Raw genomic sequence first — 17,220 nt, forward strand, 5'->3', positions numbered from 1 at the left:
TGTAACAAGTCGTTGCAAAAGAATACGTGATCGCAACGCCATTATTGGAATTGTAACTCCTGGTATCACAGAAAGATAAAGTACTAGTTTTTACGACGGCATTTACGAGGTCTCGTGACAGCATATTTATTGACGGTTGGTTTATTGCAGCCAGACATGTGCTTGGATTCTGGATGATACATTCGGTCCCTCACTGTTGTGTATGTTGCCCTTAGACATGTAAAACGTTATCAACTTATCAGTCTTAACTGAATCTAGCTTTTTTACAAACAAGTTTTCTGAATTTAGCTCGACATGTTTCGGGCTAATCCGTAACCGTTTTTCCGGGAGCAACGCGACTCGGCGGCTGCTGCAACACGCGCACTGGCCTAGCTACCTACTAGGAGTCCTAATCTGCCTACTTACGTGCATCTTCATTATTGACATGACGGACGACAGATACAATGCCTTGTTGTTATAAGACTGGCTCGTGCCTTACTAATTTCCTTCCTGTCTTTGTTTTCCATTTATTTTTAAACAGTGCGGTGCTTGCTTTACCATTGCTACTGTCTTTTTTCCCCTTTTTTTCTCCATACAAGACAGATTCTACTGACGGCATAACAATTCCGCTTTCACAACTTCTATTGGGTCATCATTACACAACAAAAATATCTGCACAAGAACAGATGACCGAACTTCAACAATTGGCATAAAAACAAATAGAGCCCGTAATTGTTTTTGGATGTTTTTGTCGCCTTCATCAATTATCTATGAACTAATCTAAGTTCTTTTCAAGTTCCGGTGATAACTTTTAGTAGTTGTCTGACTTAGTTTCAGACAGCAAAGCGGTATACCCTGACGAGTTTTCACGGTTGGCTAAATTTATGTCAGGGTCTACAAACAAAAAAAGGTCCTGTAGATTGGATTAAGTTGCTACCAAATTGATCCGGATGTTACCAAAGAAAACTTTCTTGTGTATTTTTTATCTTGGTTGTCATAATTTACAGATTTTTCGATTTTCAAAGGTATATTTCAATTTATGCCGAAACAATGAACAGTTTTAATTTGTCAGTGTTTAATTGTGTTTTAAACATGGTGCTTCTCAATTCTATACCTATACACAATAGAGGGCCCAAAAATTTAGCCGCTCTATCGATCCATGCAGCCAGGGAGTGCATTGCTTGCAGTAATTTATTGTAATGTCTTTCCGCTCCGTTTAAAATAGACTATATATCGCGATTCGTAAAGTCCCTTGTTATTTCCTCTGCTCTTTCGTAGGGGACAGTAGCAAGGGGTTTGGCCCCACGTGCTACATGCATTATTGCGTGATCTGTATTTTTTTTATCTGCATGGTTGCATTGCCTGCAACTTGTTAGATGCTATTGTTTTGACTATCGTTTGTAAATGATACTGTCTGCGTCTGCTGGATCTCAGTGAAATTAAATTGTTCGCCGCAGCGTTAGTTCAAACTATCATAACGTTTAGCATCTTTATGACGCTAACATCTAATTTTATTGAAAATGGCTCCACACGTTTAGGTTTTATTAGAAAGCCGTGTTCCGTACCTCAAACAAAAAACGGAACCCTTTTAGAATCACTCGTGTATCTTCGTCGATTGTATTGAAGTGAGAGCGGATTAGAAAATGAAAAGAAAAAAAAACTATTACGAATTGTCCTGACCGTCTGACATATCAAGCGAAAAGTCTTGTTATGAGGGTCTCAAATATAATACAATAACTCTTTATTGAACACCAACACATAGTAAGCAGTACAGAAAACACATCTACATATATAGAGATTTTTAAAGTAAGCTATTGCTTATTGCGGCCTTATCGCTTCAGTTTATATGACTGAAGTGTCAAATAAATATGTGTTACAATTTTAAATTGAATAAAAGTCAGGATTTTAACCTACTACTCGGGGTTGTAAGCGCCAAGTATTCTACCATCTGAACCACCGCGACTTCCAACCAATCTATCTAAAATCTGGATCACGTACAATGTACGTTCATTGTATTTTGGCTTACTAAAATACTTTAACGTCCTATGAAAACAATTAAATTGTGGTAAACCGGTATTGTTCTATTGCAATGTTCAGTAGATTGGCCACAAGGCTAAAGGCTAAGGCTAAGGTTAAATTTCATATTACTACTATATGCTTTGCGCCACGATTGTTTGACATCGGTCAACATTTACCCTTTAATGTTGGCTTAGAAACCATCGAAGGGACTTAGCGATTAATTTAGTTAAACTATATTAAAAACGGTATATATTCGATGCTATTTTTTTCCAACAGTATTATTTAAAAAAATCGTTTGTTACAGGAGATGCGGTTGATGTCCATTCGGTAAGTTATTTTAAATAATAACGAATTCGTATTGGTTCTTCTTACCAAACAAGTGCAGAAAATCTATTACGCGGACACGAAGGGTCCTTATGGCAGGCTGCCAGGTGCAGACCCTTTTGCTACGGATTGTCACATATTGTCTTGCAAACTAAAAGTTCAAATTGAAATTTATTTAATGAAATCGAAGATTCTAGAGAATTCATGTAATTACAATCGCGTACCTTCTAATCTTCGAAATGTTCTCTCTTTCGCAGTTTCCTTTGAAATTTTAATACTTGGAGTTTCCTGAAGAATTCTAAATAAACAAAGTTTGAGCAGGCCATCTTGTGGTTTAGAAGCTTGCTCAGGTTTCAAAATTAAAAAGATAACTTGTACCGGTCTCAGAACTTTATTCTTATTGTTTCATCGCAAATCATTTTAGAAAATTCACTTGTCAAATATCATTATCATTATTGAACTATTGTATACTTTATTTACCATTGATAACTACGAATGCACTCTGATATCATATGTTTGTTCTTATCTCTATAGCTGTCTAAGTAAATATTTGCATAACATATCAATGCCTCGGATGTTAAAGTCGTTATTTCTGTTTAATGTTTTATATTCTACTACGGCTTGTAGCCAAATTTTATACCATGATTTGATGCCTTTATAAAAATATTATCTACAGAACTAATTTTTTCCGTATCCGACCTCAATTTATACAGTCTTTTATAAGCTTATTAATGATGGAAAAACTTTTTTCTAACTCTATTTTCTAGTTCATTGAGCCTGAACGCCTTTTGACTACGAAGTCGATAATGCGCTTTTGTAAAAACATAACTGTGGCGTCACGGAACCACGTAAAGAAAAGTTTTCGAAGCAAATGGACTGTATGAGGAGAAACTGGTTAAGTTTAGAATGACCTAGAAAACTGGACATAGAAAGATGGGCTTTCGGTTAATACTGCCTTTATCATTCCAGATTAACTACAAAAGACTCACCATGCCTTTACTCTACGATAGCGAACCCGTGGAAAGTTTTCAGCAGTCCAGGCTTAGGTCAAATCTAAATGTCTTAAAAAAGTCACACGTACGCACGGATTACACAAAATAATATTCTTTAACACAGCACAACTAAAATGCCTCGGATGTTAGTCGTTATTTTGTTTAATGTTTTATATTCTATTGTTATAAAATATACCATCTTTGGCCTTTTCAAATTGACACAAGTTCCGCGCTCAATTTATACAGTCTTTTAAAAGCTTATTAATGATGGAAAAACTTTTTTCTAACTCTATTTTCTAGTTCATTGAGCCTGAACGCCTTTTGACTACGAAGTCGATAATGCGCTTTTGTAAAAACATTACATTCTTATTTTTGATTGTATATTTTTTCACTTTCAAGCTTAGGAGCATTTACGTTGGTCAAAGTTTGCTTCTTAATCAAACTATTGATTTTAGTTTTAACTCCATGTTCTTGTTTATCTTTAAAATGCCTTTAATTGGAATTGTTAACTTTAAATTTTATATCATAAAATTTTATTGCTTTCTCAAATAGATTATTGTTGCTGGATAAAATTTTAAATTGAATTTCTCTAACTAAGTTAACTCCGATCCCCTTTGTTGGGCTAATAAAAACCAGCGTATCAGTATGTATGTAGCAATTAATGAGGCCAGACGATCGTTACCAGTGATTTTGAACCGACGGCCAAGGAAGATAAACAGTAGTTTAAGTGGTTAATAAGAACCGTATTGTGGTAGCTTGTTGCTCGTGTTAGGGTCATAGTTTCCGAGATTGCGGGTGATCAAAATAACTCGTCATCGTCGTTGTCAATTAAGAGGCAGAATCTGAGAATGACGAAGGATCGAGTGAATGGACAATCTGTACGGACATTGTAATGGAAACTGAACTAAATAAGTTAAGTCCGCTTATTTTGTTTAGGCATCAGAATGCCTTGACTTATTATACTATTACTCGCTAACTTGTGAAGTCTACTAAACTTACTATAATACTTTTCATTTTTATCCCGTATGCAAAAACACACACATAACTTCAACTCTTCTAGGTTTGCAATAGCTTATACTAAATAAATAAATATACTGTCATTATGGATTTTTTTTACATTCGTTTACGCTGCTTTTAGCAATGTTTTTTTTAAATACCTATCCGATGATACCCCACACTGGATTTAGACGAGAAAAAAAAACGTCCACACTACGTGCAGATGAACTACCAGAAGAAATGATTACTATGTACACTGTACACATGCAAAATTACAGCTTTCTAGCACTAACAGTTTCTAAGCTAAGTCGCGGAACGATACCGATATTAGGGTGAATACAGAACCCTAAAAACTGTTTTGATGACGAACTTTAGTTCTTTATTTGAAACAGTAAAACCATTAAATGACTTGGAGACGTTGTTAAGTACTTACCTAATACAGACGAGACGACTGGATCGGTGGGAATTTTTCAAACAAAACCTTACTTTGAATTGAAATTAAATGTGCCATGTAATAGGCCGCTTCTTTTATTGCCAGCTAATTTGGGATGCATTAAGATGTTGAACTCTTCGAGTATTGGGAAACGAGCCGTGTAACGATCGAAATCTCGATGAGCGTTACGTTTTTCCATAAAAAAGTGTAATATTTAATGTAACTTGTCTTTAACTTTCGCGACATTAACACAAATTTACATGCTTTATTTACTGGAGATAGCTAGATGTATCTCGCACGCAATGCATTCGAAAGTGACAGAAGTAGCTTTATATTAAAAATGTTTACTTACTTTGTAACTTAATTACTTCGTGATGTCTTCTCGTCCAATATTCCGCAGTGCCTGAAGAATAGAGTCTTCGACCAGTGTGTGTTGCCAGTGATGACTTTGGCGCTGAGACGTGCTCCTTGACTGTTGGCCTCTTAGAGAGGCTCAGAGTCACGCAACGAGCTATGGAGAGAGCTATGCTTGGAATTTCTTTGCGCGATGGAATCCGGAATACGGAAATTCATCGAAGAACTAAAGTCACTGACCTAGCTGGAAAAATATGCAAATTGAAGAAGCAATGGGCAGGCCACATCGCTCGAAGAACAGATAACCGTTGGGGGAGAAAAGTCCTGGAGTGGCGACCACGAACCGGAAGACGAAGCGTTGGCAGGCCTCCCACCAGGTGGACTGACGACATCGTGAGAGTGGCCGGAAACCGGTGGATGCAAGTGGCGAGTTGTCGTTCATTGTGGCGTTCTAAGGGGGAGGCCTTTGTCTGGGCAGTGGACGTCTTCCGACTGATGATGATGATGATGATGACTACTTTGTAGATTTCCGTACCATATTGCGTATAGGAAAATTAGACATCGGAAAAAGTAAATTCAAAATTTTCCTACGTGAAAAAACGCAAAGATGTTATTATGCGAGGAAGAAGTTTTGCGAGAAGTAAAATGTGAATCAATGAAATTAGTAGTACGGTAAAATGAATTACTGGAAAAATAGGCCTTGAATTTTATACAAGTGAATAAAAATATCAGGAAATTCATAAAAAAAATACCAGTTTCAAGCCGGCACTTCAGCACGAGCCAGTTCCACTTCATCATATCATATGCATTGTGACAAGCTTTTGCGGTAATCTAATCTCAACCCGTGAAATACTTGTAATTGAATAATTCCACTGGCCATCAGTGGCCTTCCCCAACAATTCTACTTCACCGAATGGCGATTAACAACAGCAAATGCACAAGTTATTAATAAATACATATGTATACCCAAAACATAGGTGTCCCTACAATATTTTTGAAGAGGTCCCTTGATTTCCTTAAGATCCACTAATCAGATCCTGGCATGGTATCATTGGAACCTATTCGTAATTGGAAATATTCCCATTCCAACGAAAAAAAGAATGAGTTCTGAAGTGACGAACATGATAAAAAAAAACAATCGAATTGATAAACTCTTCCTTTATTTGAAGTTGATTAAGAAACCGGAGAAGTGTGAACCACATACTATCTTTTGGGCTTCTATTACTCCTTTTTTTTTAAATTATAATTTCACTTGCATGCAACGTGCCTATGTTGCCTATGTTTGTATGTTATGTTCTCAAAATTTGCAAACCATTTTTCGACCACTTCTTGGTATCCGATTGAACTGAAATTTGGCATGCTAGCTTATGAAAGTTACACTAATTTTAATTTCGATATGTGAATAGTGAATATTAACAGCTAGCAAACATAATAAAACAAATGTCATACATACACAACAGTGCTATTTAAGGAAGATATCGTGTAATTTTAATGTAAAAAGGTGCTCGACATTCGCTTTCGGTGACTGTACCCACTCGAAATTTTGTGCAATATTATTGGTCTCCGAAGAAATTAAATTTATTTCCGCTTTCATTGTTTTTTAAAGCTACATTTATTCACCAAAATTCCATTTAATTTGTTTAAATTATCGTCACAGAAACAAACTAATTAAATGACTTTCGCAAGGCAGGTAATTCTTCAATTATACACCCACGAAGGAACTTGTCAAACACTTTCCTCGAAATTATACCCCTGAGGCTTCAAACCTACCCTGCTGCCGACGACGCTATACATAATACATTAGTATCGCGAAATGTATTAATAGGTATAAATCGTCATTTTCCCCCGGATGTGAGTCATCGTTGAAGTTAGGGGGAGGCCCGGAAGTAGTTCTTTTTAGGGTTTTATTGACTGAATTTTGATTTTACTTGAAGTTGAAGTGATAAATAAATAGTTGGACTAGATATGTAAGAATAGAAACGGACGTATTCAAAACGATTTCCGATAAATAGGAGAAGGCTTGTAACGATATTTTAATCAATTTGCTAGTACGTAATGTTCAACATAGAATACAACCATTCCACTTAATTTGCTCATTCGCCTGAAGCACTGAACTTGCAATTTTAATGACAATTGAATCATATAAGTTTCCTAATAGTATTGCTTCCCGGTAACTAATTATCTAACCCCAATGCACGAGTTTCCCCAATCATTTGCGCCACTAAGTGAATATAATTATTCCGTTTTAGGGCAGTTCTACGCGACTGTCGATGACGTCATCTGCGGCACGAAAATACTCGTCCATACCATATCCACCTGGGAGGGCTTGAATCTCAGCAATGTCATACGTCTCTGCTCCGTGCAATGCGATGTCGCACCTTGGTATATTAGATACTGCTTTAGCCAACATAGGGTGTGCTATTTCAGCGCACATAATAGCAATTGTGTTCCCGTCTCGCTGCCTTCGAAGAGTTTGTAAGGCGTGACTAAAAAGCTATTGTTTCTCAACGGGTGCTGTTTTATAAACGTAACAACTATAATGAACTTTACTTTTCGCATTTGCGTTTGCGAAGTTTGCCGACTCAAGACTTTCTTTTTGTCAAGTTTCAGCGTCAGACTGTTTTCTTATAAGTGTCTGGCTCGAGACCCCATTGTGGTGGATTTCGGTAAGTCATGATCAAAACTTTCATTTTCTTCTAGCTACAAGTTCTTTACTTTTTAGAATATATTCAGTGATAGGAACAAAAGCTGTATGAGGTATATTCGGAAAATACTCTCGCGTTGTAGAGACGTATAGCAAATGGAAAATACATTTCCTCAATTACAACTACACCTGTTCACTGTATTGCCAATATCCCGGTCTCGTCATTTCGATTATTCAAATGCTTTTTATGTGCGGAGGGAGTGAGGGTAGGTCGGGGTCCTTGACAAATAGCCTACAGGCCAGACTGGGGGCATTAAATGAGCGTGGCGTGTCGAAAATTTAGGGGTCGTAACTCGGGTATGTGGATTTTGGATGTAAAGGGCAACTTTATTGATATTATTACGTAGTGTTATGCCGGGTTCGGCTACCTGAGATCTTTCGTAATCTACTTGGAGCAATATAATATAAATAAGATACAATACAGAATGATATACCTATGTTTTTTCTCTGTCGCCAACTTTGCGGTCTGCACAGTCCCTAGCTTACAGCTCTATTAAAGTTTCCGTCCTACTACCTGTTTCAGTCAATACATTCTTATCAAGCTTGGCGTAGTAAATACTGTTTACGATGTTTGCTAGCCAACTAAACAATGCTTTGTGCTCGGCCTGTCGCGATGGCAGTAACCTTCCCGAGTTACTTGTTTCACGGCCCTACCTACTGAGACGTAGACGCTTTTCCATTAACGCGAATCAATCACGCAACAAATGGAAAAGGACTGTAAGTTGCGAGTTCACAGCTCATTTTTCCTTGTCATATACGGGCAATCACGGGGTTTTGGGTAAACGAGTGAATTTGGTCTCTGGCATGGACGTGTTAAGGTTTTTTTCGTTAGTTTAGGTGTGTTGTTGGTCGTAATGGGAAATTGCTTTAGGTGTGCCCTCCGGCCCCACATTGGGCGCCAGTTATGAGGTGTCCTGGGACAATTTATGAACGTTGAATGTTTGTTAACACTTACTTAACCTAAGAACTCCTCCATAATGTTGCATATTAATCCATTATTTATTATCAAAATACCACTTGGGTGGAAACCAAAAAAGGACCACGTTAACCATACAAAGCGAATGATGGATATAATTTCGTTGTGACGCGAAAATTACTCATACGGATACTAAAAACTATCATACTCGTACAAATTGTAACTACCGGCGTTGTTCAAGTGTCCAACTTTTTGAACTCTACCCAATTAAGTACATAAGTGAAAGAAATAATATAAAAATAATATAAAGCTTGTTTTGTCTGAAATAAATGGTTATTATTATTAAAAATCAAACTTGCGAGTTACACGTCGATATCGTTTCACTCACGGGGTCACTGCCTTACTCGAGTCCTACACACTCGCACGCACACCAATGGTTCCATGTTACCATGCAATACCTATTAATTTTTGCATTGAGACATGAGGACCTTTTGTTACAGAGCCCATAGTCCATGCGTTCATACTCTCTCTGTGAAAATTAAAAACTTCAAAAGATACAAGCACTATGAGAAATAGTCGGTAGACAAAAATGGAATCCTTGCTAATAGCGTCCTTGGCACACGTTGTTTGGGTAAGGAACTCTAAAAATGCAAAGAAAGATAAACATCTATGATATCGTATTATATCTCTATAATATTGTAAAAACCACTATGAGTTATCTCTGATGATAAAATAGTTTATTGTATTTACGGTATCACATCATTCATATTGCCAATTCATTCGCAACATTTGTATTATACTATGTACTTCTTCAAAGATTTACTTACATCAACGTATACTTTGTTCTCTATTTTTTATTTTCGATATCCTGAAGTTGTTTATTATTTTGATTAATGCGGTACCGATTTTTGTTACGAAGATAACTTCAAAGGCAATCAAGGCCGAGAACCCTTTCGTCCCTTCCAAATATGACGGGACATTCTTTAAATCTTTGAACATTTCAAAGCTACGCCGGCTGTAAACATTTGAAATGCTCTTTTATTTATTTACTTTGTTTACAATTCTTGATGTTCTCAGTCGTATCGTTGTTTGCACTTAATTATTTCTAAGAACGCTATTTTCTATTTTAATATCACAATGAAAACCAACGAAGAGATTCTTGCCATGGTCAAAGAGAAAATAACGTTTCTGGAGACCACACCTCTAAATTGCAGAAGGGGATATATGATAGTTGATAGGACACTTGATACGACACGCCAATTTCTTTTAAGCCTGCTGGAAGGAAAAGTAGAAGGAAGATGAGGCAGAGGAAGGCCAAGATTGACCTATTTGACTAGGTGAAAGAGAAAGTCGTATTAGGCGGTATATGTGTCGTATTAGTGTCGTATTAGGAAATTAAACACCTGGCCGAAGACCGTGCGTTTCACCGAGAAGAGCTCGCAGCGCGTTGCTCTTAAATTTAAAGGAAAAAAAACACAATATCACTTTAACTACGGAAGTACTTACCTGCCCAACCAGTTAGGGTGGCCTTTGCAAACTTTGTGCCCAACGCCATTACATAAGAATTCTGGTATCTTGATGACCTTTTTCCAATAATCACACACACTCGTAATAATCACACGTTAGTTACCCAGGTTATGTGTGTTCGTTCTAAAAATACCGCGATAACAAACATCAATTAAAATGGAAACGTGACGATAACGTTGTCCCTAATTAGACCCGTCCTGTTTTCCGACGTTACGTCAAACGTTTGCTGAAAATTGCTACGTAAAGTAACACTTTGTCGCTCGTGAATGGCTATCTTCACAGAGCTTTAAGTTTAAAGTCCGTAGCAGTAGAAAATGTTGCCGATGAAACTTTAGGTTTGCACAATCGTTTTCTAATATGCTGCATTCTTTTTTCTATTTTTTTAATTTATTTGTTTTAATCTATTGCCGCAAATATTTGGATGGTGATTGGTGGTATTTTACACATATCACTTCATGATACTAATAACTGATGTGATAAGTATCATTCGAACTGTTCATTAGGAAATGAAAACTGCGGTTATCCCAAATCAGTCCATCCCAAATTAACAGTAGGTAATATTGATCAATAAAACGTGACATCGTTGATAAATTGAAATTAAGTACCTATATTTTTCTCGTTTTGAGATAATAATCTAGCAACTAAACAACCTAGTTCTGTCTAATGGAATTCTGATTGCTTCCGACGCTTAAAAATACATGTAGTTAGCGAAATGGCCGTGGTCGAAGCGAAGTTAGTAGACGCTAACAGTCGAAGTATGGTCGGTATAACAGACTTCTTTGCTTTCAAAGTTAAATGCATCTTCGGCTCCAAGGTTCATTAGTGGGGTCCGGTGAACTGGAAACGAATCCTTTCGTTCTTTTTTTTTGTCACTTGAGTTTTTATATTAAACGCCGACGCCGTTTTCACAGTGATCAATTTAGAATCTTTGTCTGAAAAGTTATTGAACGGCTCTTTACTTCGTCAAACGCTCTTTTGTTTTACTAGTATCTGGTGGCTTAACTTCTAAGTCTAAATGAATTAGAGAGAGAGAGAGAGAGAGAGAGAGAGAGAGAGTAATTAGCAACTTTTTACAATCTAATTGCAGCAAGGACAAGGAAAATTTCTGATTTTAGTAATCTAAGAGGCTGCTTCACCATCCCTTGATTAGTGTTAACTGGCGGTTAGGTGTGATGCCGTCTCTATTTGTTTTGTTCGAATAGACGGAGACGGCATCACATTTAACCGTCTGTTCACACTTATCAATGGATGGTGAAACAGCCCCTAAATGTTTCACAATAGCGCCAAATTCGTCATTATAGTGTGCTATAATGTAAGCTATAATACAAACAAAATCAATAAAGGGACGTAATTAACCAAGTTTATAAAGTGATTTTGTAAAATACAAAAAAAACACGTTTCAGAGCTCTTTTTGTGTTTAAGTTCTAATTTTTAAACCCATTTAGTTTCTTAACAAGTTGTGGTCTTAATTAATGGCCATGTTTCGCGACGATAAAATAAACTCTATAAAAACAACAGGTCTATTTTTGTTTGCACCGTGCGCTACTTTTTGCTGACTGCTCGATGACCCATATACGGATACAGTCGGCTTCATATTGATTTTTACAAAGCACCTGTAATATCCGAGCTCAACTGAATGCCGTGCTAATTGCAACTTTTCTTCACATCATTTTCCAGCAACAGGTTAGACATAATCTAACTCGTTTTAAAAGGAACGAAAGTTTGGACCATATAATCATCACTTTGTAATTTGTTTGAAATAAAAACATGTTTAATTAGACGTGAAACTACTATGAATACTACCTACTTACATTTCTACTTATCCTACTAATATTATAAATGTGAAAGTTTGTGAGTGAGTGAGTATGTTTGTTACTTCTTCACGCTGAAACGGATGGAGGGATTTGGATGGACGTTGGAATAAGACATAGGCTACTTTTCATTTCGATATTCCCACGGGATAGGGATAAAATCTTGAAATTTCAACCGCTGGGTTAAAGTCATTAAATTTTGTACAATTGTTCTTAACATAACCTCAATGAAGATCACAATATAAATTTTGGGAATTCCCAGGGGAATTTTGTAAAATCCCGGAATTTCAATTGTAACTACCAGATTGAATAGTTTAGTATTTAATGAAATAAATGCGCTTAAAGCAAGTCTTAAATCGAGTTTGGCTCTACAAGTTTCAGGCTAATTCGTAGCCCTTTCCTCTAGGAGCAACGCGACACGGCGTCTACTGCAAAACGCGTATTGAAGTTACAATACAATACAATAACTCTTTATTGCACACCAACACAGTAAGCAGTATAGAAAACACAGGTATATAGAGATTAAGATACTTACCCGGGTTTATTTCATTAAAAATGTTCCATTATACATTTTTATTTCTACTTCCAGATTAAAAGCATAACATCCACTTTTTTAATCTCCGTTCTTTGTCGCGGTCATAAAACTATAAACGGCCAATTACTGACCCCGGGGGCAATTCAATTCAATTGAGATCTGCGTCGACGCATTAGTGTACGCACACTTGTTGGACACTCGTTTCTGCCGCTTGTGATTGAGTGGCGTTTTACTTTTTAACTTCATCAACTTTACTTACTTTGATTGATGTGTATGCTCTGCTGCAGTTTTAACGCTTCAGTGAAATCTGTGGCTATGACAGACGATTTACTTTACGACAATTTACATGCAGTTTAGTCAAAATTAATGGCATCATCATCTTCATCATCAGCAGTCCACCTAGTGGGAGACCTGCCAAAGCTTCGTCTTCCGGTTCGTTTCGTGGTCGCCTAGCCACTTGATAACTTTTCTCCCCCATCGGCTAAATTGTATTGTTGTAAAAATCTATTGTGCATAAAACACATGAAATTAAACAAATAATAAGATGTACAAAGGCGAACTTATCCCTTAAAGGGATCTCTTCCAGTTAACCTTTAAACGGTTGACAGGATATCAGAAAAAAAGAGTAGACATTACGAGTATAATAAACAGATAAAAAAAACAAGTAAGAAGAAAGTTATCTGTTCTTCGAGCGATGAAATTACCTAATGTCTTTCAACTTAACATTTATAGCGTCTGATTATTATTATCTTCCGTTTAACTTTCTATGTTTCTAAAGAGGTTAATGATTTTGATTTTGTACGTCTCTTATCAAAATAATAAACGTCTCGTTTTAATGTTTGTCTTATAGCGTTCTCAAGTTATCTTGCTTTTGTTTTAATCGTAACTTAACAATGCCCGAGTTCATGTGCTTACATTGGTTTAATAGTGTATTTGATTGTAATATAAAATATTCGCATTATTCGAGTCGAAGTCTCAATTCTTAAGATCCGTCGATTTATTGTCTGATTTTACTTTACTACGGGTATGTCGTCAATTTCTGTAATATTATCCCCTATTTTTAACTCTTTGATGGTCATTAGATGGAAGGGTGGGGTGGACATAAATGTCAACCCTTATCCAACCTACATATAATAATATGTTTTGATGTTTATTACTAAAGTGACTTATAAGTCTTACTATTTATGCAAAAAAACGGTGTTTTAACTTTACAATTGAATTGATTTTGAAAGATCTGTTAAAAAATAGTCATTTAGTAAGAGTAATCAGAAAAATATGCGAGATTTACAATGATTATTAAAACGTATATTTGAATACTTATAAATTTCATATACAATTTAGATTCACCACAAGTTTTCGTGACTGAAAACCTTGATGGGTTTTGCATCAACGAAACACTGAAAAATATTGATGAAACTTCGAATAAAATGTTAAATCCACATCCATTATTCACGTCCCAGTATCGATTAATCGTAGGTAGATTGCTAGCCAGTAACCAGTGACCTATTAGAAAAATCATAAATATACATAAGTACATATTTATTGCCTTATAGAAAGAACTAAAATCTAAATTTACAGTTTTCCACGTCATATTTCCTAATTAAATAATACATTTTAATTGTATTGCTTTCGATAAATGTTTATCCAGTTTTAACTATTTTCAGATTTTGTACAATCCATTTCAGCTGTTTCGAAGCGATTGGCATTTTGAATTTTTACCGTAGACGATCTATACTCCATTTATTTTAACATTTGAAACAAAGGTAAAATTTGCACACGTTTTTAAATGAAACTAGACTATTTAAAATTGTGTGAACTTCTATAGTAAAAACATAATAAATACCGCTAATAAATGTAGATGTAGGTTCATACCTTAAATTAAACGGAATATATGTAATCCTCTATATTTTCCAGCTTAATGATTACTGAAGACACAGTCAACGAGGAGTTTGCGTCAGAACAGAACCCATCAAGTCCATATCTTGTGACGTAACGTTTGTGGGCGTAGGTCTCATTAAACGGCTGTGGGTTGATAAACTGCGCCTACGTTACGTGTTATCTTGAGCTAATCGTATGTTTTCTCAGTCTGTCCGTATGTGGATGATACTTTACTTTGTGTCCCAGGTTTACGTTTTAAACAAAAAGGTTCAAGTGCCTATAGTGTTCGAGATTTAAATACGTTTGTTACTTATCCAATTTTGTGTAATTATTGTCCACTATCAATAAAGTGGTTTTAATTTTACAGCTTATTAACTTCTTAAGGGGTGACTCTGGAAACAATTCGAGATAAAACCTGTCATGTGGAGTAGTTGTGTAGACTACTGTAAAATAATAAATACGAGGAAAGACGCAAACACAAACTGTTTCTTATTAATAGGCTGCTGGTGGCTATCATACCATATTTGGATGGCGGTAAGTGCTTCTACGAGAGATGAGTGGTTTGGGTTCGGTTTTTACTTTTATGCTTGCGTAAGATTTTTGCTGTTAGGTCAGGTCAGTTAGACCAAATTGTACCTATATTAGTTACAAAAGAATTTGTGGTAATTATTAAAATACATCTCTAATTTTGTATTAGAGATAAGGATAAGTAATAAGAAATTTGCTAATTATTCAAAATTTTCATAGGACATTTAGATTTAAAGAGGTATTTAAAGCAAAACTTGTAGAGCGACTAACGAGTTACAATAATGGCATATTTTATAGACCGCAGCCGGTTTCTTTTTAATACCACAGTGACAATTATGTATGACACTTATATACATACACGAAGACTCGAAGCCCTTTTCCCTTTTGTAACACATTCGCAAAGGTCAAATATCGTACCGAATTGACGCAACAAGTATCACCATGAACTGTCTGTCATTCAAAACGTTTGTTTGTAAATAAAGCTGAACCTGTTTGTTATACATTCGTGTTGGACATGATACTTTTTAATACACACACAGCAATTGGAATTATGTATGTGTATAGTGTTGTATAAAGTTTATGCAATAAAATTAAAATTTCAATTTCCTGCGGGCGTAATTCCATTATTAAGGCATTATGAGTTAAAATGTTTCGATATTTTTGATCACCTTGGCCGCTCCGAAATATATGATGGTGACTGTACAAGACGACGGATAGGATAGACATATTTATGTAGATAAAAACGTACCTACTTAAACATACTATATTAATCGTCCAGGAGTCTATGTTGAACAAAAATTCGTATTACTCCTACAAATATCTGCCATGAGAATTATGGCACTTCTAGCTTCTTAGTCAGGTCCAGTTTTTTAACCACTTCCGGTCGTCAAATATTGATAAATATTTGTTTACTAGCCTGTTACCCGCGACTCCGTCCGCGTACAATACGTTTATCGCTATCCCGCAGGAACTATGCCATTTTCCGGGATAAAAACTATCCTATGTATGCCCCGGGGCCCGGGACTCAAACTAGCTGTGTACTGAATTTCATCTAAATCGGTTCAGCGGTTTAGACGTTATGGAGTAACAAACAGAACAGTTTGTAACTTTCGCATTTATAACATTAGTGGGCTACTACATAAATAAAATCACTGCTATGACATGACATAGAAAAGTTAGCAATTTTTTTTGGGTAAGTAGTACTTACCTAATAAATAATTCTAAACATCTAAACACGTCAAAATAGCTCATTGTTTTTAAATTCAATTCCTTTTTCATTGACATCAGATACTTATGTTATGACTGTCAAATTTTGAATATTGTAATATAGTCTCACCAGTCAATCACTCGACGATTGGCAGGTTGGCCACGCCCTGCGCGAGCGCACTCGGACGCGCGTCCGGTAAAGCGGTAAACGGCGCTCGTTACGTGTCAGCTGTTCGTGGAGTGCGTATCGGTGATGTCATTGGTACAATGTGAATTTTCTGTACTGCTTACTATGTGTTGGTGTGCAATAAAGAGTTATTTCTCAAAAATGCCCGTAAAAGTTGACATTATTCTTTACATATCAGAAGGTGAAGTGCATAGTTTATGGTCAGCGAAAAATTAAAAAGTTATATAGATTGCAGGCGCGATAGCTCGACAATAATGAATTTTTTTTTTTTAAGTTAAAAAGGCCATGGAAATGTTGGCACAAGTCGTATACAGCCAAGTCTAATGGCGGGTATCAGATATTTTGTTGGAACTCCGGACTTTTTCTATTGGGTCTGAAATAGCTTGTGGTGTTTTCGGTGGAAAAATACACCTGCAGTTTATTTTTAATGAAAAAGGCGGGAAAGCATAAGATACTCATACTCAGCCAGCAATTGCCTACTTCCAGGCCACGACAATAATCTACTATTGTATTATATGGTTCTCGAGTGGCCACGAATCAGAAGACGCAACGTTAGCAGGCAAGATTTTCGAAGATTAGTTAATTGAGGTTGACAAAGTTTTCGGTATTTTCAAACGTTGTTCTAAGTCTTACGCGTCCGGTACCATCAGCCAAATAAGTGGTCTCTCAAGTCGAACTTTCAACTTTAGGGTACGTAACAGTATCGAATGAATATTTTTAATAAAAGAAATACTTTGATGCAGCAAGTTGTTAATATATTTATTAATGCAATTGGAAAGTGGTAAGACCCCGGCTTAAGATGTATCATTGATTTGGATGAATGCCCAAGTA

At 36.2% G+C, this 17,220-nt stretch overlaps 1 protein-coding gene across 5 annotated transcripts in view; it reads left to right on the plus strand.

The window, feature by feature from the left end:
- The window catches only part of LOC141438738 (uncharacterized), a 213,231-nt gene that overhangs the window by 28,505 nt on the left and 167,506 nt on the right, over positions 1-17,220 (plus strand). For all 5 annotated transcript variants that reach the window (XM_074102673.1, XM_074102675.1, XM_074102676.1 and 2 more), the window contains exon 2: positions 2,303-2,325. The gene's annotated coding sequence lies outside the window, so the exon portion shown is untranslated. The remainder of the gene's footprint in view (positions 1-2,302; positions 2,326-17,220) is intronic.

The sequence above is a fragment of the Choristoneura fumiferana genome, chromosome 19 (assembly GCF_025370935.1).
Source record: "Choristoneura fumiferana chromosome 19, NRCan_CFum_1, whole genome shotgun sequence".
Taxonomy (NCBI): Eukaryota; Metazoa; Arthropoda; class Insecta; order Lepidoptera; family Tortricidae; genus Choristoneura; species Choristoneura fumiferana.